General features: G+C 39.5%; 1 long non-coding RNA gene across 1 annotated transcript; it reads left to right on the forward strand.

Moving 5' to 3' along the window:
* The first annotated feature begins 737 nt into the window (after window positions 1–737).
* LOC122207704 lies at window positions 738–20,210 on the forward strand. Its single transcript, XR_006196975.1, has 3 exons — window positions 738–763; window positions 10,674–10,746; window positions 20,043–20,210. It is a non-coding gene; the product is annotated as an uncharacterized LOC122207704 (long non-coding RNA).
* Window positions 20,211–22,582: the final 2,372 nt, after the last annotated feature.

Raw genomic sequence — 22,582 nt, forward strand, 5'->3', positions numbered from 1 at the left:
AGGGCAGAGAGAGAAAAGGAGAGAGAGAATCCCAAGTGGGCTCTGTGATCTCAGTGCAGAGCCCAATGCGGGGCTTGAACTCAATCGAAACCAAGAATTGGGCACTTAACTGACTGAGCCACCCAAGGAGCCCCTGGTTGATCTTGAATATAACAAACTTTAACAGAAATTTTGTTCAGTTTCCTCCTCAGGCACCTACTTCCCTCCTTGCCTATCAACTCACTACTTTTACTATAGGACTAAATCTAAATGTTTTCTGTAAATCTTTCTTTGTTTTCCTTTGGCAAATAGAGTAGCTTTTTGTTTTTCTACAAACTTTATTAGGCTTGTAGAATAGAAAAATCAGGGGTGTAGAACATGATAGCTGTCCTACAGGACTAGAGGACTATCACATGGGTAGGAATTAATTTGTGTGTGTGTGTGGGGGGGGGGTCCAAAAGAACAAACATAAAGCCTTGAAATAATAGATTTATATTCTAGCTCTTATGAGGAAGAGCTGTTAAATGTTCAGAGGTATTAAATAATGAAAAAGGCAGCCTGAATGAGTAATAAGCTCCCCATCTCTAGAGGTATTCAAGCAGTCTGGTTAACTGCTTATTAGGAGCACTTCCCCTGGAATTAGAGTACTGGAATATTGATATGGTTCCCAAATGTAGCACTGGATCATATGACCCCACTAGGCATGTATCCCTGAAGCATTAATTTTTTTTACTTCACAGTTTTTGGGGAGTGAGAAGAGGGAGGGAGTCAAGAAACCTAACTGGTAAGTAACTTGAAATATTTTTATAATACTAAAGTAATACAGATATACTATGGAACAAAATGTATAGAATTTGAATACATTTTTAAGATGAAAGAAAAACTTCAACCAATTTCGAATTTGAGATAGGCTTATTCTGTGCTCGCTTCGGCAGCACATATACTAAAATTGGAGATAGGCTTATTCTAGTTATGCTCCCATTTATTTAAAAATTTTTTTAAATGTTTATTTTTGAGAGAGACAGAGAGAGACAGAGTATGAGCGGGAGAGGGGCAGAGAGAGAGAGAGAGAGAGAGAGAGAGATACACAGAATCGGAAGCAGGCTCTAGGCTCTGAGCTGCCAGCACAGAGCTTGATGTAGGGGTCAAACCCACAAACCATGAGATCATGACCTGAGCTGAAGTTGGACGATCATCCAATTGAGCCACCCAGGTGTCCCATACCCCAATTTATTTTAGATAATACTTTCCTTTTGCAAAGCTGTAAAGATGCTTTGGTTAAAAACAGTTGGGCAGAAATAGGTCGAATTGGATCAGTGGTTCCCAAACCTGTCTAAGACTCTCCCAAAAGTCTTGGACCTTGCACCTGAAAAATGTTAATCTCCAGGGGCTCAGGAATCTGTATTTTATAAAACATTCGCATCTGGGTTTGGCAATTCACAAAATGTGGGAATTGATGAGTGAGAGAATTCATTTGTTTTTATAATGGTGCATTTAGTCGGGTAGTCAGTATCAGCTCTTGCAACATATACCCCACATATCTTAACACACTAAGGCTTATTTCTTACTCTCAATCCAGTGTGGGTGAGTAGGATCAGGAGAGATGGGAATCTGCTCCCTGCAGTCAGTCGGGGACCCAGGCTTACTCTTGTGGTTCTACGGATCCCCAAACTTCTACTGAATCCTAGGCATTTATTTGGCTAGGGAACAAGGAAGGAATGAGGGTATGAAATATCACATGGAAGGTTTTTTAGCAGTGGTGTGCTGGAGTTGGCTTATACTGGCTTGTGAGAGCTCATTTTTTTTAGGAATTTTTGAGTTTGTTTTTAAATATGATTATTAAAAATCAAATTATATACTCTTCCAGTTAAACTAATTTATATTAGTATTCGTATACTAATATATTAGTATATTATATCATCATTTCCTAATTATATTATTACATTTTGCTGTTTTTTGTGCTCTTGAGGTTATTTATATTTATTATATTTGTATGGTAGAAATACTATATAATACATCTTTCCAACTCCATGTTTAGTGATGCTATGTTGGTACCTTGAATTTAGGCATGGTGGGAATATTTATATCACAGAAATTGGCAAATACTACAAACCAGGACTCTGCTGCCACCCTCTGCAATAGGTGGTTGTTCCATATTTACCAACGTGATACTGGTTTTAGGGGTCTAGGCTTGGAAGTGGCAAATACCACTTGAACACTTCCACTGGCCAGAACTCAGTCATGTAGCTTTACCTAGACATGTGGGTCTGAGGAGTCCAGTTTAGTTGTGTTACAAAGACCATGGATATCGGTAGGTATTTACAGCCTTAAGAAAGATAACTTCGCCATTGAAATTACTACTTTCTAGGACACTTCTGTGAACAAATTATAAATAAATATGTATAATGCGGTTATGTATAGAGTCACCTATGAAAACTCATGAATCCCTGTACAAAACTAGAATTGGGGTACCCTGTGAAGAAAAGCCGATTGTAATGCTGAATTTTAATATGTGATATTGTGTTTCAATTTATCATGTATGTTGCCACCCTAAACTTCTCTCCTTTCTCAAGACATACAGTTTTATATTGACCTTATATTTGTGAATCGGGGTATCGTATGTCGATGAGAACACCTGCCTCAGATGATAAGCATATTTAAACATTTACCTTTTTGCTCTAATTGATTTTGAAAGTTCTACTGATTAGACATAGATATTTGAAAACCATAATTTCTAAAAAAAAAAAGACATCAAATGTGAGTTATAAAATTAATTCTCAAGTAACTCATCCATCAAAATGCTAGGAATCCCTACACTGTAGTAAAACTTGGAATCAAACTGGCCTGGGTGTCAGAGAATTTGAGTATGTAATAACATTTAGATACTTAATATGGATTGGGGGGGCCTGGGTGGCTCACTTGGTTAAGTGTCAGACTCTTGGTTTTGGTTGCGGTCATGATCTCACAGTTCATGAGATTGAGCCCTGTGTCAGGCTCTGTGCTGTCAGTACTTGCGCCTGTCTCTGCCCCTCCCCCATGAGCGCACGTGCACATGCGCTCTCTCTCTCTCTCAAGATAAATAAACTTCAGATAGTTAATATGGATTGGGATACTTATGTTGTATTAGTAATTTCCACTTTGTATTTGTATGTTAATTATTTTTCTTAAGGAAGCTATGCATTTGTTTAAAATTTTGTGTGCTGATTATTTTCTTGAACACATTGTCTTTTAAGTATGTCAATTAAGGCACAATGGCAGGGGGTGCCTGGGTGATCTCACAGGTTCCTGAGTTGGAGCCCTGCATCAGGCAGGCTCACTGCTGTCAGTGTAGAGCCTGCTTCCGATCCTCTGTCCCCTTCCTCTGTGCCCCTCCCCTGCTTAAGCTCATCCTCTTAAAAATAAACATAAAAAAAAAGGAACAATGGGGTTCTTATTCTCTTTAATTTCTTTATTTTTCGGTTTGTTAATTTTCACTTTTATTTCCTTCCATTCATTTCCTCCATTTTTGTTCTGCTGTTTTTTATTATTTTTATTTATATTTTTTTAAGTTTACTTATTTTTGAGAGAGAGAGAGAGTGCAAGAGATCGGGCACGAGAGTGGGGAAGGGGCAGAGAGAGAATCCTGAATGGGCTCCATGCTGTCAGCAAAAACCTGTTGTGTGGCTCCATCCCACCAACTTTGAGATCATGACCTGAGCTGAAATCAAGAGTTGGAGGCTTAACCAACTGAGCCGCCCAGGCGCCGCTAAAACTCGCTCACATCTTTATTCAAATGCTTAGTTTGTTAATTTTTAATCTTTCTATTTTATTATACCCATTTAAAGTGAAGTGAGGCAGGAGCTTACCTGAAGCAGGGCTTGAGCTCACCCGATGTGGGATTCGAATTCACAAACCACGAGATCATGACGGGAGCCAAAGTCAGATGCTTAATGACTGAGCCACCCAAGTGTTTTTTTTTTTTTTAATTTTTATATGTTTATTTGTTTTTGAGAGATAGAGAGTGAGTGGGGGAGGGGCAGAGAGAGAGGTAGACAGAGAATCCCAAGCAGGCTCAGCGCTGACAGTAGAGTGCTTGATGTGGGGGCTCGGACCCACTAACCTCGAAATCACGACTCAAGCCAAAGTCAGATGCTCAATGGACTGAGCCACCCAGGTGCCCCCAGTGCTTTCTTAATTTGAAGAACTCCCTTCAGTATTTTTGGTAGGACAGGTCCAGTGGTGACAAATTCCCTGTGTTTGTTTGTCTGGGAAAGACATTATCTCTCCTTCATTTTTTTTCCTCGTCTTCACTTTTAAAGAGTAATTTTTCCAGGTATAGAATCCTTGTTTGGTAGTGTTTTCCTTTTAGAACTTGGAATATATCATCATACTCTCTCCTGGCCTGAAAGATTTTTGCTGGGAAATCCACTGATAATCTTATGGGGCTTCCGTTATATGTGGTGAGTCACTTTTCTCTGCTGCCTTCAAATTTCTTTCCTTGCCCAAGACTTTGGACAATTTAATTGTCATATGTCTTGGTGGGTTGGTGGATTGATCCTGTTTAGGTCTTTTGGGCTTCATGAATCTGGATGTTGATTTCTCTCTTGAAATTTGGGAAAATTTTAGCCATTCTTCCTTTAGATAAGTTTTTTGCCCCTTTCTCCCCTCCTCCTCCTCCTCCTCCTCCTCCTCCTCCTCCTCCTCCTCCTCCTCCTTCTTCTTCTTCTTCTTCTTCTTCTTCCCATAATGTGTATCCCATACATTCCTTAGGCTTTTTCCCCCCCATTCATCTTTTTTCTTTTCTCTTCTGTCTGCATAATTTCAAATACCCCTCTTCAAAATTTCTCATTCTTTGCTTGATTGAGTAGGCTGTTGAAGCTCTCAATTGTGTTTTTATCTCAGACATTGTAGTCTTCAGCTCCATAATTTGTGTAATAGTTTTTAAGATATCTGTCTTTATGTTGAAATTCTTGTTTTGTTCAGGTACTTTTCTCCTGATTTCATTGAGTTTTGTGTCAGTGTTCTCATGTAGCCCAGTGATCTTTAAAAAAATTGTTTTGAATTATTTCTCAGGTAATCTGTAGATCTTCATTTCTTTGATGTTGGCTATAGCAAATTATTATGTTCCTTTGGTGGTGTCATGGTTCCTTGGTTTTTCCTGTTCCTGGTAGCCTTGCATTATTGTCCTCCCATTTTTTTAATGTTAATTTATTTTTGAGAGAGAGAGAGAGAGAGGGAGAGAGAGAATGAGAGTCGGGGAGGTGCAGAGAGAGGGGAAGACAGAATCCGAAGCAGGCTCCAGACTCTGAGATGTCAGTACAGAGCCCAACGTGAGGCTTGAACTCATGAGCTGTGAGATCATGATCTGAGCCAAAGTGGGATGCTTACCCGACTGAACCACCCAGATGCCCATTGTATTCATATTTGAAGAAGCATCATCCCTTCTAAATATTATGCACTGGCTGAGGTAGGGAAAGACCTCCTACAGGCTGGTGTAAGGATGTCAGCTGGGCGAGTTGAATAGTGGCTCCTCATCCAGATGTATGTTGGGGGATGCATGGGGGTGCCAATGCTAGGGGTTTACAGTGGTGCAATCGAAGGAGGCATGCGTGTTGGGTCTGGTGGGAATGTAGATGTCCAAACAACTGTAGCAAGCACCTGGTCCGGCGGGTGCATGTGTGTAGCTGCAGTGGGTGGCAGGTCCATTGAGCAAGTGGGTGCATGTGTGGTGGAACTAGTGGGTGCCAGGACCATATGTAGGCACATGCTTCATAGTGGGTGTCAGTTCTCAGGTACAAGGGTGGCATCACTGGAAGTGAGGTGGGAGAAGAAGTATTTCTGACTCCAAGGAGAGGAGAGGTGGCTCTTGGCAGCTCCATCTTAAGGGGATGCGGTGCCTCTGGCTCTAGGCAGGTCCAGCAGCTGGGGTCTGCATGAAGACTGTGGGGGTTCTCTGAAGTGGAAGCTAGGCTGCTGTGACCCTCAGTGGCAAAGGCTGCTGAGGTCCTCTACTTGACTTCTTTCATGGGAAGAACTCGTGGCTGACAGGATTCCTTATGGTGACATGCCAGGCCAGAGAGGGGGCAATACAGGTAGAATGCTTTTTACCCCTTTTATATATTGTTACTCCCAGTCTCTGTGCTCCCCTGGGTCAATGCAGCCCTTGAACTACACTCCAGGGTTCTCCCAGAGCTATTCTCACCCATGGATAGTTGACTTTATCGTTGTGTATAAGTGTGGGTAAGGGCTGGGATCTCCTAGTCTCTATCTTGCTGACGTCATTTTTGGTATATTATTTATAAGTGAATCTTTAATTTATTATAATCTATAATAGTAAATTAGTACTAAAATGTAATTATATCCCAAGACCCAAGTATCTCCATCTCTTTGAGGTTCCTGGAGAAGAAGTGAACACAATAAGTAAAATGAAACGGAAACAAAGTGCACTTGGACCAGGGTTCATTGCTCCTCAGAACAACATTTTGGGAAAGGAAATTTGGAGCATATGTCTTAGGCTTAAGTCTTGCATGAGACTGGCAGTTTTAGTTTCAAATTCCAGATCTAGACTACAGGACCTTAGTGCCCTGTGGGTTGCTGAAATATATAGGAGATTAAAAAATGATGAAGGAACCTTGAGGTTTTAGACTCTTAGCCAGTTTACCAATCTAGCCACACTGAACAAGGAAATGAAAGATGAGAGAGTGAGCCACACTCTCATGTGTTAGTATTTAATGCAATAGTTATTCTACCTGTTAATAAACACAGAACAACTTTTGTTCCAGACATTAGCAAAATATTTTAACAGCTCTTTTTCCTTGTGAGGGTAAGGGAGAGATGGAGAAAGTATATTTCACTTGGTCAACTAGCCATTATTTCAAGAAACAGTTCTCATCAAACACAGTAGCTGGAGCAAATGAAGATATTTCCCCCCTTGGTGTATTTATTAACTACAGTGAAATTATTTTCCATAATGATCATCATATTAATGAAATAAATTAAAAGGATATGCATGTAACATATATATAACATATATAGTATTATATGTATGTATATATAATATGTATTATGTATATATGAAATATATTTAATTGGAAATGCCCTATGTATTTAAATATATATTTAATTGGAAATGCCCTAGTGGCAGCCATGAGATTGTGCCTTGCAAATCTCTAAGTGTAATTGATCAAGAGCATCAGCTGCTGCATTCTGAAATCCAAGCTTGTGTGTTCAGGGGATGTTGCCCACCAGCTGCTCCTGGACAGTGAAGGAGTGAAGGATAGTAAGGTGGGCCTATTCCAAGGAGATGTGGGACTCTTCTGATGGCAGTTTTGGCTTGAGGACTCCCTGATGGTCTTGCCAAAACTTCCTATGACTGCATGACAGTCTAGGATGCCTTAACCCAACCTACTCTCCTCCTTTCCTTCATTTGGGATCAGAGTGCTTTGTACTCGATGGTTTGCCTAGCCTTTTTAGCGCCCTCTGTTTTCTCTCACAAGGTGTTTTCCCTAATAGCATCCTTGTATGTTTAATCTTGGATAAGCACACCCTTTTACAGTGATGATCTTTCTATAGAACACCTTTAACCTGAGTGTTTAAGAAGGACTTCCAAAAAAGTGATTTTAGTAATTTTATTTAAAATATACATAATTTATGATGCCTTTAAGAAAGACTAATGAAAAATATCTCAATTTTCCTCATGGTTTTGTCCTATTATTTAGTCACAATTTTCCACATTAAGGGAGTTGTTTCACCCTGCATTTGTAAAGTTTAATGAGTTGCCTTCAAGGACTGTCCTGTTTAAGTTTTATTGGTTGGAAGTACATTTTCTCAGAGGCCATGTTTTTGAGAAATTATTGATTTGGAGCAAACTAAAGAATGAAATTCTCCATAGCTTACCTCACATAGAGTCAAGTAGCTAAAACTCTATCAGGTATGATTGATCTGTCAATTGATTGATCAATATCTATCTATCATCAATCATGGGTTTATTATTTTAAAGTTTTGGTTGATACAGTGTAGCAAATATGACATTTTCAATTGACTTTCTTAATTTATTATAAGATTAAAGATAAATGCAAAAGAAAATCTGATTTACTCCAAGCAAGAAGTCCATAGGATAATGGGGTTGTGTTTTGCTGTGGTAAACACAGAGTGTGGTTAATGGTGAATGAGAGCTTGGCTAGGTATATCCTTTTCTCAGGTGGTCTTCATAGGCATGCTTGCCCAAGTTCTAATGAAGCTTGAAATCAACATGGTTTAATTCCTGGTTTTAATTCCTGGTTTTTGCTGGAGTCCTAACAACACCGTCCTGTCGATCTTAAGCAAGGGGCCACTACATTATTGGCAACGTCTCTTGTTGCTGGGAATTTTGTCAAGAGAAAAATTAAGAGCCATATCATTATACTTGTATTTTATATCTTCAGCCTAGTATATTTACAATGGGTAAGTAAAATTAATGTATGTGTGTGTGTACATATGATGGTTCTTAGAGCAGGTACATCTCAGTAAATATTAAGTTGATGACAATGATGATAAATAGTGTCTGCACAACATGTAAGAGTTTTATAAACCATAGCCCCATACCTTCTGTATTTCTATCCTAATTGTTACTCTGAGAGGTAGATGTAATTATCCCTGTTCTACAAATAAAGGAACTGAGGATCAAAGAGGTTAAGTGAGTTAAAAAGATCCTACAGCTAATAAGAGAACATAAACCAGGAAGGAGTGATTATATTTTCATATTCTTATCAATTTACATTACTTCTGCTTTTTGATACATCTTTGATTGTACTTGCAAAGTATATTCAACTAGACATTCTATGGTTTTGAATGGCTCATAATCATCATAAAGTTTGAAATTGGATCATTCTTTTTCTCTTATTAAGAGGAAAGAAGAAAAATGTTTTTGAGTGCTTCTGATATGCTAGGGATGGGTTTGTTGTTTTTACATATATGACCTCACTTGATCTTGACAATAACTGTTTAAGAATAAATCATTTCCGTGGGGCACCTGGGTGGCTCAGTCGGTTAAGTGTCTGACTTTGGCTCAGGTCATGATCTCATGGTTCGTGGGTTCAAGCCTTATGTCAGGCTCTGTGCTGACAGCTTAGAGCCTGGAGTCTGCTTCAGATTCTGTGTCTCCCTCTCACTCTGCTCCTCCCCATTCTCCGTCTCTGTCTCTGTCTCTCTCTCAAAAATAAAACATTGAAAAAAAAGAATAAATCATTTCCATTTTGACAAAAACTAGGAGATTTTTGTGAAATATGTTTTCTCAATATTTTCGGAGAATGTTAAGAGGGAAGCACAGAGTCTTGTGGAAGGCATTTGTCAATTCTGTAGGTAATTTAATTTCTGTTATGTCATTTAACCCCCTCAGTTTCATGAGGTTGGCAGCACAGGTCATAATATCCCCAATTTCAGAGATAGGGAAATGGAGTTTTAAGGACATAACGTGTCACTCAGAGTTCTTGGTGGCAGTTGATGGGGAAATAATTCTGTCTAATTTGTGAAAAAATGGTAACTTATTGGCAGGATATTGGGAAGCCCTGTATCTCACAAAGACTCATGAAAGGAGGGGCCTTCCAAGATATGAAGGGGTTTTAGTTCTAAAATTAGGAAATATTTACAACAGTGATAACTTGCTTGGGCGTTATAGACAGAAGCAAGTTTGATGCTCAACAATCCCTTTTATTTAAATTTTTAAACTCCAAAACTTATGTTTTTTAATTTTCAAAGTGGGGAATTATGAATCTTCATTTCTCCCTTTAGGAGAACTAAAAATGTTAAGGTATTCGTCACTAAGGGTGAATGAATACTTAGAGATTGTGAAAGTAGCTTAAGTTTTTTGGTGAATATAAGGAAATAAAACATACTTTTGCTAAGCCTCCTTCAGACTTCCCTTTAGGACTGTTGTGCTGGCCTGGCAGGTAGTATTTGATCTGGCTTAAGCCACTAGATTGGTGGGAACAGGTCTTGATTGGCCTTATTTTGGCTGAATGAGTGACACAGGACATGCCTCCTGCCATGTTTTGAATTTAGGAGGCTGCTCATAGAGGCCTTGAATGCCAACCCAAGGATGAATAAATTAATAATAGACTTCATTATTTAAATTTACTGCTATAAATTTCAAATATCAAATATTAGGTCGCTGGTGAATTATTAGCCATTCTCTTTTTTTTTTCAATATATGAAGTTTATTGTCAAATTGGTTTCCATACAACACCCAGTGCTCATCCCAAAATGTGCCCTCCTCAATACCCATCACCCACCCTCCCCGCCCTCCCACCCCCCATCAACCGTCCGTTTGTTCTCAGTTTTTAAGAGTCTCTTATGCTTTGGCTCTCTCCCACTCTAACCTCCTTTTTTTTTTTTCCTTCCCCTCCCCCATGGGTTTCTGTTAAGTTTCTCAGGATCCACATAAGAGTGAAAACATATTGCCATTCTCTAAATAATAAGAACTAATTTTTATTAATGAGGGTTTAAAATAGGTAAACTATGTAATTCCTTAATCTAATCCCAATGCAATGACATAAGTAATACATGTAAGTCCACACCACTTTGATCATATTCTTGACACATTCTACTTCTTTGGTCCCCTCTATTATTATGAAATAATCAGTTTGTCATATGGCATATAATAAAATTGACTGTGACTCTTCCTTCCAGCAAAATACATGTATTTCACTTTTTCTACTTGTCCTCTTCTCTCCCTCCAGATCTTCCAACATTCATGAAATGTTGTGTAGAATGGGAAGGATAGATTTTCCATTCAGCTACACACTTTATAAGGTAATAAGCACAACATTGCTGCTTTTTTTCCTTTACCCTTTATTCAACTGTGCTTTCACCTGCAAAATGGGCTTGTTGCGTGTGGAGTCTAAAGTTGGGATATAAGAATTCCTGATGAAATCAAAATTCAGTTTTTTTTTTTACATGGAGAAATATTTTAAGTGTGTAAAAATAAACATATGTTGTTTGATTTCAGCATTGAACTGAATCTGCTTATAGCATATGACTGATGTGTACTGGAATGCCACTGTTGGCTTGTGTAACTCTGAAGAAATTTTGCTTCTACATCACAGGGATATCTACCCATGCAATGGGAGAATTATAAAGTACTTTATTCAGAGGAAACACCATTGGATGGAGGGAGAGTGGGCTATAATAATTTATGTTCATTCCTGCCAATGATATAAATGTCTTCTCTTTTGATGGAAGCAGGCCATGAGCAAAATTTGTTTCACATGACATTACATACCATATTCAGATTTGCAGCCATAATCTTGTCAGAGTCGATTATCACATGATTGGAGCAGTAAAAAAAAATGAATTGAGTTTAAACTTTTATGAAAAAGCACTTATATTGTGGAATCAGACTTTTTAATGGAGTACAGGCATTAAACAGACCTTGTATTAGGCTCTGAAATTAATGGGTCACTGTATAACTTTCTAGTTTTCATAGTGTGATAAGATTAATGCTTGCTTATATAGCAAATTCAATGGCTCATTTAATTTCATATGAATGTTTAAAGTTAAATTGCTTTTGGATTAAGTCTAAACTCATTATTCATTTTAATGTCTGAAAGAACTTTCATTTTTCTTTCATTTTATTTAATCAAGTGCATCATCATTAAGTAAAGGCTAAGGACCTAGATAGCTAAAAATATGGTGAAAAGGAAATTTATTAATTTACATTGAAAAGAGACTTATTTCTTATAAGATGTATTTAATACTATAACATGCTTACCTATGGTGCTATTTCAGAGAAGATGAGATATTTATAGGCTTTTTGTCGTGTATTAAAATGCCAAATTGAAAAGCTGCCCACTTGGCTGCCTAATGTTCAATGTGCAGTCCTTAAACAAAGATTACCATTGACCTTTATATGTTTTTTCATTCATTCTCTTAGCCAACAAACATTTATTTAAAGCCTACACTCTGTAAGGCACTGACCAAGCACTTATGTAGTATTCACTGATGAAAAATACTCCAGGCCTGACCTGAAAGAACTAACAAGTCCCATAGAAGGGAACTTCACTTCAGAGGGCTGTGGACTTCTCATCTATATCATGAAGGAGTTTTATTGAATGATCTCTGTGATCCTCTTCAGGTCTTTTTTTTTTTTAAGTTTATGTATTTTTTTAGTAATCTGTACACCCAATGTGGGGCTTGAACTCATGACGCCAAGATCAAGAGTTGCATGCTTTCCAACTGAGCCAGCCAGGCGCTCATCCTCTTCAGGTCTTATGTTCTGCAATTCCATGGCCATATCATCCTTTGGGTGTGGACAGAAAAGGGAAAAAAATAAATGAACCTCAAATTTATAATATTGATCATAATATAGTATCAACTATAACCATAACTACACTATAATTATTAATTTGAATAGTTCTTGGGAATGTATAAAGCATGTTGCTTTCTGTTCTAGCACTTCATGTTGAGTAGGTAACGGTCATTATCTCCAGTTGGGATAACTGTTGTGATAAGCATTTGTGGAACATGAACCGTGTTTCCAGGACATGGCTAACTCCTATGAAGGCAGAGATGTGTTGGTCTGTCATGGTCACTGCACCATCCATATGGCCTATAACAGTGCTTGGCATGTGGTGAGTGATCCATAAATACTTGTTAAGCGAATGAAGTAATGAGTGAGTGAAGGAGTGGATTGAATGGAGACTCTTATTTCATTTACTCTTCATGAGTAACTGAATGCAGTAGATATTTTATCCTTATTTTACAGATGAGGACACTAAAATTTAGAGAGATTATGTGACTTGCCCAGTGGGATACATGCAGCATGATAGGGCTCAGCTGGAACGTTAGTCACTCTCTGCTCTTTTCATTTTAACACAAAACAGAAATGCTCATTCTAAGAGCAGCAGATCATAGTGGTTCTCAATTTTGGCTATATATTTCAATTCCCTAGAATTCTTTCTAAAACTACCAATGCCTGGATCCCACTCCAGCCCCATTAAATCAGAACTACTATAAGGTTGGGCCTAGGCTTACGTATTTTTTAAAGTTGCCCCCATTCCTTCCCTCCCTTCCTCCATATCTTCCTTCTTTTTACTAGTCTTTACTGTGCAAATCTGGGAGGAAAGACATAAAGCCTTTCCCTCAAAGAACTTACAGTCTAATACATAAATGATGAATGTGAGCATGCTAGTGATCTATCGTAGTAGATATTCTTTACCTGCGTCAGCCATTTCCCCAAATCGTGATGATGTGAAACCTGTGGGTTCAGAGCTGTATTTTGCTCTTGACAGCTCAAAATCTCCCATGTGCCTGTTTATAATAAACACCTGGGGACCCTGTGAAAACTGGAGCTTTACTGAATGGGAATCGCCAGGAGAGGGGGCCTGAAACTTTGCATTCCCTGCTCTCACCCACCCCCACATACTCTCAGGTGATTCTTAAGAACAAGCCAGTGTGGGAAACATTAATATAACTCAGGGTTCTTAAAAATGTGATCCCCAGTAGCATCACCTGGGAAGTTGTTATAAATACAGATTTTCTGATCCCCTCCAGAACTACTGAATGAGAAACTCTTGGCTGGGGCCCTGTGATGTATATTTGCACAAGCTCTCCAGGTGTACACTTACATTTGAGAATCCCTGATAAAAGGAGGCAGCTTGTGTTGGAGCCTAAGGAAGGGGGAACATATCCCATGCCCACTCTGGTCTGAGAGCTGAATGGTTAGAGCTCAAGTAAGCTAGCTTCCAGTGGTGACAGGGGCAAGTGAGTGTGTGGGTGGGAGCACAGAGGCTGGACCAGAAGGGACTGGTCTCCCTTTCCCTGGACTCCCCTCTCATGTGGGCAGGGAAAGGATCTGAGGCACCATCCCCAGGAGCTACAAAGTGAGTGTGCTCGTGTCTGTGTGGAGACTTAGAAATGGGTTTAAACCTGGAGTGCCTGAGTGTTTCAGTTGGTTGAGTGTCTGACTCTTGGTTTTGGGTCAGGTCTTGATCTCCTGGTTTGTGTTTGAGCCCTGCATCAGGCTGTGCATTGGTAGCTTGGAGTCTGCTTGGGATTCTCTTTCCCTCTGTCTCTCTCCCCCATCTCTCTCTCTCTGTCTCACAAAATAGATACATAAACGTTAAAAAAAGCTGGGGGAGGGTGGTGCCTGGGTAGCTCAGTTGGTTAAGCATCTGACTCTTGGTGTAAGCTTAGGTCATGATCTCACAGCTTTGTGGATTTGAGCTCATTGGGCTCTGCGCTGTCAGTGTGGAGCCTTCTTGGGATTCTCTGTCTCTCCCTCGCTCTCTGCCCCTTCCCCACTTGTGCTGTCTCTGTCTCTCTCAAAATAAATAAATAAACTTAAAAAAAAAAAAAGAGATGAGTTTAAACCAATGGAGAGCATTATCTTAGAAGCAGGATAGAGCCAAGGCATGGATGTGGAAATCAGCTAGGAGGTTGGTTAGAGAGCGGCAAGGCCCACATTTCCCTAATACTGATTTCTCTTTAGCAGAAAAAAAGGGTTTTGTGATATTTCCTGTGAGAATTTGAAGATCCTAAAGCCCTTACTTTTTCTACATAAAAAGTGCCACAACATGATATTCTTTTCCTCAGGTATGTTCTCTTAGAGAAACATATTAATGAATTATTCAGGGCGATTTCCTAGGTTGGGAGAGAGACGCACCTGTCTGAGATGGTTATAGACTCGATTAGATAACATTTGTCAGCTGCATCAGCCACAGGTAGCTCCTGACGAGAATTGTATTTCCCTGTAGGTAGTGGAACCGAGCGAGGCTCCGAATTTCATGGGGTTGTTGAAGAGGCTTGCAGGAGTGTCGAGCCTGAGAGGCTGGATGGTAGTTGTCAAGATAATCAGACTATTTGCAATCGCTATTCTCCGCTCTTTTTCAAAGTTCCTGAATGGGAACATAAAATAGCCAAGAAGACATGACACGTTTGTGTGCTATAAATAGATCATTTCCACTCAAAGTGTAATAGATCTATATTCGTTGATAACTTCCTATAAGTGGTTTCTTTCTTTTTTCTAACTCTGTTGTTGGGTGCAACTCTTAAATTATGGCTACATAACGAGCCAGGTTTTTTCCTGCCAGAATTTTGTCTTTATGCACCAAACTACTTATAATATATGCACGGGAGACTTTCCATTTTGCTGAAAATACCTTTTATTTCACAAAGGTTTGCATCTTCTGTAAAGCTCTCTTTTGGGCTTGTTTTTAAAATATATCCCCCAGAAAAGCACATTATTTATTGTGTTGGAGTAGGAGCATCTGTGGTTTTGCTCTTAGAGCCAATGAGAAGGTTTGAGCTCCAATCACCGTGTGTGAGAAAGTATCTGAGAGGCAGTGTGGTTGTATGCAGCTCCAGCTCCCGCATCGGCAGGTTTGGGGAGACCTTAGGGATGGTAAGTGGCCTTGCTCAGGTGGTACTGGTGGCTGCTTGAAACGAATGCCTTGATATTAAATCAAATACTATATGCACAGTGATTCTGCTCAGTGTTAATAAACTCTCCATAAGTGTAAGTTTAATTTTTGAAACGTTTTTATTTACTTACTTAGAGCGAGAGTGAGGGGGGTGAGGGAGAGAGAGAGAGAGAGAGAGAGAGAGAGAGAGAGAGAATCCCAAGCAGGCTCCAAACTGCCAGCACACAGCCCAATACAGGGCTTGAACTCACAAACCACAAGGTCATGACCTGAGCCGCAATCTAGACTCAGACTGAGCCACCCAGGTGCCCCTTGATAGATGTAAGTTTAAAATTTTAGCAAAAAATAGCAAGGTAGAGTGAGAAGAGCACTGGTGGGGATTTGGGAAAGCTGACCCCGAAAGCCATATAATTTCTCCATAGTTCACAGTTTCCTTATTATTGCCAGGGAGGGTTTCAATTGGATGGTCTCGAAGAAGTGCTTCAATGACTAAATCTCACCAGCCTGTTGAAAGGACCCTATGTGTATTTTTGAGAAGAGAGAGATGTGGAACTAGCTTTTCCTCTTGCTCTTCCTCCTTCTTCTCTTTTTTTCTTTTCTTTCTTTCTTTCTTTCTTTCTTTCTTTCACTTTTTTACTCAGTCCTTCTCACTACCCTCATATTACAGGTTCTCTCCTCTCCTTAATGTAATGCCCCCACATTTGTGGTGTTAGAAGGGTCAGTAGAGAAAATGGACTTAAGAGAACTTATTCAGTAACTCCTTGTTTCCAAGCCATATACTTCCACATTGTGCCTGGAACCCTTTTATTGACAGACATTAGGAAGGCAGCAACCACCTGGTTTAATGGAATCAAGTCAGGACATCTGCGTTTTTATGAGGGCTGAGCCATAAGGGGATTGTTGACTCTGTTTGGAACTTGAAGTGGGGTTCCAAGTCCTGAGGTCAATTTTGGTTGTCATCCAAAGGGTAAACATTAGATCTCTACCGTCAGGAGGCCAAGGAACAAACTTCTATCAGTTATTCAATAGCATCTTAATATTAAGGAATTGACTGGAATATCATGTCTAAGTGAATGCTTTGTACACAAAGTATGTGGACAATTACAGATAGCTAAATAAACCACCAGGTTTGGGGAAGCCTTAGAATATAGGCAGTAGAAAGAAAATTAAGTGACTCTGAAGGATGATTATGTTATATCACCTGACGGCAGCAAGTTCAATAGCATGTGCCACTTTATGTCAGCTAAGAATGTGTGGTTTAGGAGATGGCAAGCAATGAAAAGTTTTAGCGGTTCTCTCAATGTTGAGAGCATCAACAAACTAGCTGCTATGCTTTTAGAATATGAACTTCTACATTTCTTTGTTATATTTTAATGTTTATTAATTTTTGAGAGAGAGAGAGAGAGAAAAGAGTGCAAGTGGGGGAGGGGGGCAGAGAGGGAGACAGAGAATCCGAAGCAGGCTCCAGGCTCTGAGCTGTCAGCACAGAGTGCAACATGGAGCTCAAACGCAACGCTCCATGAGATCATGAGACCTGCACCGAAGTTGGATGCTTAACCGACTGAGCTACCCAGGCACCCCTGAACTTGTAAATTTAAAAAGATGGATAGAAATGTTAACATTTATGACAAAGACAGAAGAAATGCCAGAATCTGAGGCACCAAACATACATGAATCAAGGAAATAATTCCGTAAACTTATGCCAGATACAAGGATGGGGAAGTAGTTCTGTTTTTCAGCCAGAAATTGCTCTGTGATTGGGCTGACCCACTTTCTCAGTTACCCTATTTTGAGTACCTTGCTCAGCCCTCTAGTTCCCCTTTTTATTTCTCCTGGTCAGACCCGGACCACTAGATAGTCTCCTCTGCCTTAAACTTTGAAAGTGAGTCAAGGAGAGAATTAAGTAGCAGTTCTTAGAGATAAAAACATTAAGAAATATTGCCTCAGACTAAAAAAATGCCCCCAGATTTTTCTCAAGTGCTGTGGAAATGAAAGCAGAAAATTGCTCTGTGCCATTTCTGGGGCCCACTGCTATTAGAGACAGATGATAAACCTCACCAAATCGGCGCAGCACGCGATGGGCTGGAGCAGGTGGACGTGGCTTGCCCTTTTTAAACAGAGCTAACATGGCAACGAGCTGATTGCTGCTAAATCAAACCCTGCTACTGAGCTCTCTTTCTGGAGGCCACCAGTTGAAAGGAGTAAATATAAATGCATATGTGAATGTGTCTCATGTTCCTTTACTTAGAATCCTCCAAAAAGGGGCCAAAAGGAACTAAGCAGCATGAACTTCCTCCCTCCTGCTTCATCGACTGGGATGTGATCTCAGGTGAACCTAAGCTGTAGGCAGATTTGGGGTTTCAGAATCTCCCAATAAGGTCCGGTGTGTCTCCAGAATCAAACCCGAGCTTTAATCTTAGCTGCAGTGTTTCTTAGCTCAGGAATCTAAGCTGGTTCCTTTCTTCTCTGGTTTTTAGTTTGAGGGATAAGATCTATGTTATTTTTGGTGTTGCTTTCCTCCCATTCCGCCAACTGGATGAGTTTTTTGCTCGTTTTATTTTGTTCTTGGTAGTTGTATCTCCCTTGGTAACTGTGAGGCCTGGATGAAGAGAGGAGGAAGGGAACCTGGGGAGGGGAACAGGAGATCACAATAAAAAGCCTAAATAAGATGGAATGATGAAGAGGTGAGAGAAAAAGGAGAAAGAGTTATGGGACTGGTGGAAAGTTTGAGAAAGTCCTATGAGGGATCTGCCATGGCCACAGGATTCCCGAGAGGTGTTGTGAATTAGGAATTTGATCCTTTTATATATGTGTCTTTAAAGATACATGTGAAGAATGGATTCTCTTCATAATTCCCAAGTTTAATTTTAGGGCTGGACAGCACAGAGATTGGCCCAGAGGGACCATAGTTTATCTTCAGATTAAACATACCTGAACTTATTTTGACTTCATGGTGTTAAAACACAGGTATTGGGATATCCATTTTGTATATGAAAACTCTGAGAGAGATATAAACTATAAGATGAGATTATTAGGTGAGGGAATCAGGTTTTGAATCCGGGGCTGTCTAAATACCAATCTTTACTCTTCTCCATATCATGCTTCCTAGACACCTCGATTCCCAAAGAAGGTATATGACGAAAATAAATGACTGTTTTAAGTAATGGGAATTATTTCATGGGGAAGCCTTTTGTTCAATAGTGGAGGGCACATGTTCAGCTCTGGGCCATAACTGGGTCAGTACCAGACATGCATTCATCAGTGCGTGCTTTGGCTCAAGCAGCAAATGTTTGTCTTTTGCAACACGCATTGTAAGGACCTAGGGAGACAAATATAAATAAAAAAAGAGAGGTGATCTCTGTTCTCATGGAGCTTGTAGCCCTAGTGGGGAGACAGGCACTCATCTACTAATAAATTCATAAATACATATAGACCAACTATTTGGAAGAAAAGGATGTGGTTTTTTGAGAGCCCGTACTGAAGTAACCTGAGATTGGGAAAGACATGGAGATGTGCATTCAAACTTTTCCTATTGGGAATGCTTTTTCCTCTCTTTTGTTCACAATACCCATTGGCTGTCTTTTTTTTTTTTTTGTTCACTGTATTCATATTTAGTGCCTAGAATAATGCCAGGCACACAGTAGGTAAAGTCCTGCATTTGTGTAACTTGGATTCTAGTGGAGGAGATAAACAGCAAGCAGGGAAATCAATATATAATGTATTTTCAGATGGTAATAAGTGAGATGAAGGAAAATAAGGAAAGTAAGTGGAAGAATAACCAAGGGTGTTACCTTTTTTTTATTTTAGAGAGAGAGAGAAAGAGGAAGAAGGAATGCAAATGGGGGAGGGGCAGAGAGAGAGAGGGAGACAGAGGATCTGAAGCAGGCTCTACACTGTCAGCACAGAGCCCACTGTGGGGCTTGAACTCACAAACTGTGAGATCGTGATGTGAGCTGAAGTCAAAGGCTTAACCTGCTGAACCACTCAGGTGTCCTTGGTGTTGTTTTTGAAAGGATGTTTGGATAGCACATCTGAGAAGGTGACACTGAAGGGAGACACCTGAAGGAGGGTTAGGACTGAAACACACAATACAGGCTGAACAGTATTTCATACCAAAAAAATCGTAAAAGCAAAGCCTCCAAGACAGGTGTATTTTTAATTGCTCAAGGAACAAGGCAGCTAACGTGTTTGGGTGGTGTGAGTTATGGGGAACGTCACAGAAAATGCAGTTGGAGAGATGTTCAACGGCCACTTTGTAGACCTACCATGGTGAAGAATTTGTATCTCATTCTTAATATGATAGGAAACATTTGGGTACTTTTGAGCAGGAGAGTTACTTGATCTAACGCACACACATACATATGGATATGTGTGTGTATATATCTACACACACACATTTCCTAGGAATAGACTGTTTCCGTTATTGGGTGCATCCTACCAACCGGCATAAATCAAAATGTCTTAGATCAAATATGTACCCCTATGGCATAATGTAAATGATGAAGGGAAGGGATCTCATTTTGTCATTTTCTTTTCAAATATCAAGTTGTGTTAAAGGAAACATTTTTCTCAATCACAGGTAAAGATGGGAGGAATGAGTGACATCTTGATGTCCTCTCTTTGATAAGTCTTCTCCCTTGGTAGCTTCCAGTGTACTTTTAGGAACAAGCTTCAATTTATCTTTTACAGAGTGGATTTGTGTCCTGGAGCGAGCAGAGCTGCATTTAAAAGTATGCTAGCTTCCAGCTTGAGATTCTCAGAGGAGCAGCAAAGCAAAGAACAGAACATTGCCCTGAATGTTTGGAGAGCTCAGATGGGGGCTTAGCCATCAAATGTAACTGTCACCAGCACAGCCCCTTGCCTGTGAGTTTCTGAAACATTTCTTACATTTATGCATTTGTTTGATCTGTTTAACAATCCAGTGTGATAATTGGGGTAAGAATATTTGTTCCAGTTTTACTGATGGATAACATGAGGCTTAAAGAGGTGAAGTAAATGGCTAGAAATTAAGGCACATACATAAATTTGCTGACCAAATTGATACATGTAAAATTCTTGATACATGGATAGACACAGAGTAGGATCTCAATAATTTTAATCTCCTTACCCTATTGGCCACAGTATATTTATATATAGTCACTGTCTATGTGGATATAGGCATTCTTTTAAAAATATTTATTTTATTTTTTGTTAAAAAATCCAGTAAACAGTTACATTAGTTTCAGGTGTACAATATAATGATTCAACATTTCTGTACATTACTCAGGGCTCATCGTGGTAGTGTGCTCTTAATCCCCTTTATTTTATTCATCCTCCACCCACCTCCCCTCTGAGAACTACCAGTTGGTTCTCTGTCTTTAAGGTTCTGGGGTTTTTTGGTCTCTTTTTTTCTTTGTTCATTAGTTTTCTTTCTTTCTTTTTTTTTTTTCATTAGTTTTATTTCTTAAATTGGTGAGAGGTGGCTGGGAGGCTCAGTCAGTTAAGCATCCGAATCTTGATTTTGGCTCAGGTCATGATCTTGTAATTTGTGAGTTAAAGCTCCACATTGGGATCCACACAGAGAGTGTGGAGCCTGCTTGGGATTCTCTCTTTCTCCCTCTCTCCCTGCCCCTCCCATGTGCTCTTGTGCTTTCTCTCTCTCTTTCAAAAGAAATAAACTTAAAAAAATAAAAAAAATTGCACATATGGATGAAATCATCTGATATTTGTCTTTCTATGACTTATTTCACTTTGCATTATACCTTCTAGATCCATCCATATTATTGCAAATGGCAAGATTTAATTCTTTTTTATGGCTGAATAATATTCCATTATATAGATATATATATACCACATCTTCTCTATCTGTTCATCTATGGATGGATACTTGGGTTGCTTCCATATCTGGGATATTGTAAAGCTTTATTTAAAAAATTAGAAAAAATGTTTCTTTATCTTTTATAAAGAGACAGAGAGCAAGTGGGGGAGGGAGACACAGAATCCAAAGCAGGCTCCAGGCTCTGAGCTGTCACCACAGAGCCCAGAGCAGAGGCTCGAACCCATGACCTGTGAGATCATGACCTGAGCCGAAGTTGGATGCTTAACTGACTGAGCCACCCAGGTGCCCCTTGGCTGTTGTAAATAATGCTGAAATAAACATAGGGAGTTTTTTTGAATCCGTGTTTTCATATTTTTTGGGTAAATGGAATTTCGTATTTTTTTTTGAGTAGTGGAATTACTGGATCATATGACTTTTACTTTTTTGAGGAGCCTCCATATTGTTTTCCATCTTCTAGGCAGTCTTTAGTGATTTGACTTTATCTTTGGTTTCTGTGCTTTAGTCTCCATGATAATTTCAGCAGCCCACTGACAGAAAATTCTTTTACGTTAGGGAATTTGCTTTCCTAAGACTTCAGTGTTTTCTAGCTTTCCCATGGATGTATTCCATGTGGCATTTTGAAGCTCTTGGAAAATATAAAACTGCTAATATGGAGGACCACAGAATTTCCAGCATTGCTATACTTCTCCTTGGGAATCATGATGCTGGTTCTTGAAGCATTAAAAGATCCTAGAAATTCTTAGAGAATTTCTGTATAGAATACATGGAACACTAAAATCAAACTTAAGATACTTTAAATTTCATGTGTCTTCTTTTCTTTTTTTTTTAATATGAAATTTATTGTCAAATTGGTTTCCATACAACAGCCAGTGCTGATCCCAACAGGTGCCCTCATCAATGCCCATCACCCACTTTTCCCTCCCTCCCACCCCCCAACAACCCTCAGTTTATTCTCAGTTTTTAAGAGTCTTTTATGGTTTGGCTCTCTCCCTAACTTTTTTTTCCCTTCCCCTCCCCCATGGTCTTCTGTTAAGTTTCTCAGGATCCTCATGTGTCTTCTTTTGTTTAACCATACATAAAATGCACAACTTCTTAACAAACTAAGAGTTCAGCACTTGTTGAAATCTCGAGGCCTTTTGGAGATTTTTTTTTAAGGGAGGAGGGGAGTTTAAACTTTGAGGCTACCCAGAATGAACACTTTCTGTTGAGAATAGGTTCACTATTATATATAATGTAGGAGTGCCTCATGTTTCAGAAGCTGAAGGTGGTTGGGTTAAGGAATTGGGGGGAATCTTTCCCCACTTGGGCATCCAAGACACCTGTTTTATGGAATCTATTAACAAGGACTTTTCCTTTTCCCCCTTGTCTTTATTTCTTCTCATCCTCTCCTCCCTTCTTATGTTTCTTCCTC

This window comes from Panthera leo, chromosome E2 (genome assembly GCF_018350215.1).
Source record: "Panthera leo isolate Ple1 chromosome E2, P.leo_Ple1_pat1.1, whole genome shotgun sequence".
In the NCBI taxonomy this organism is placed as follows: domain Eukaryota; kingdom Metazoa; phylum Chordata; class Mammalia; order Carnivora; family Felidae; genus Panthera; species Panthera leo.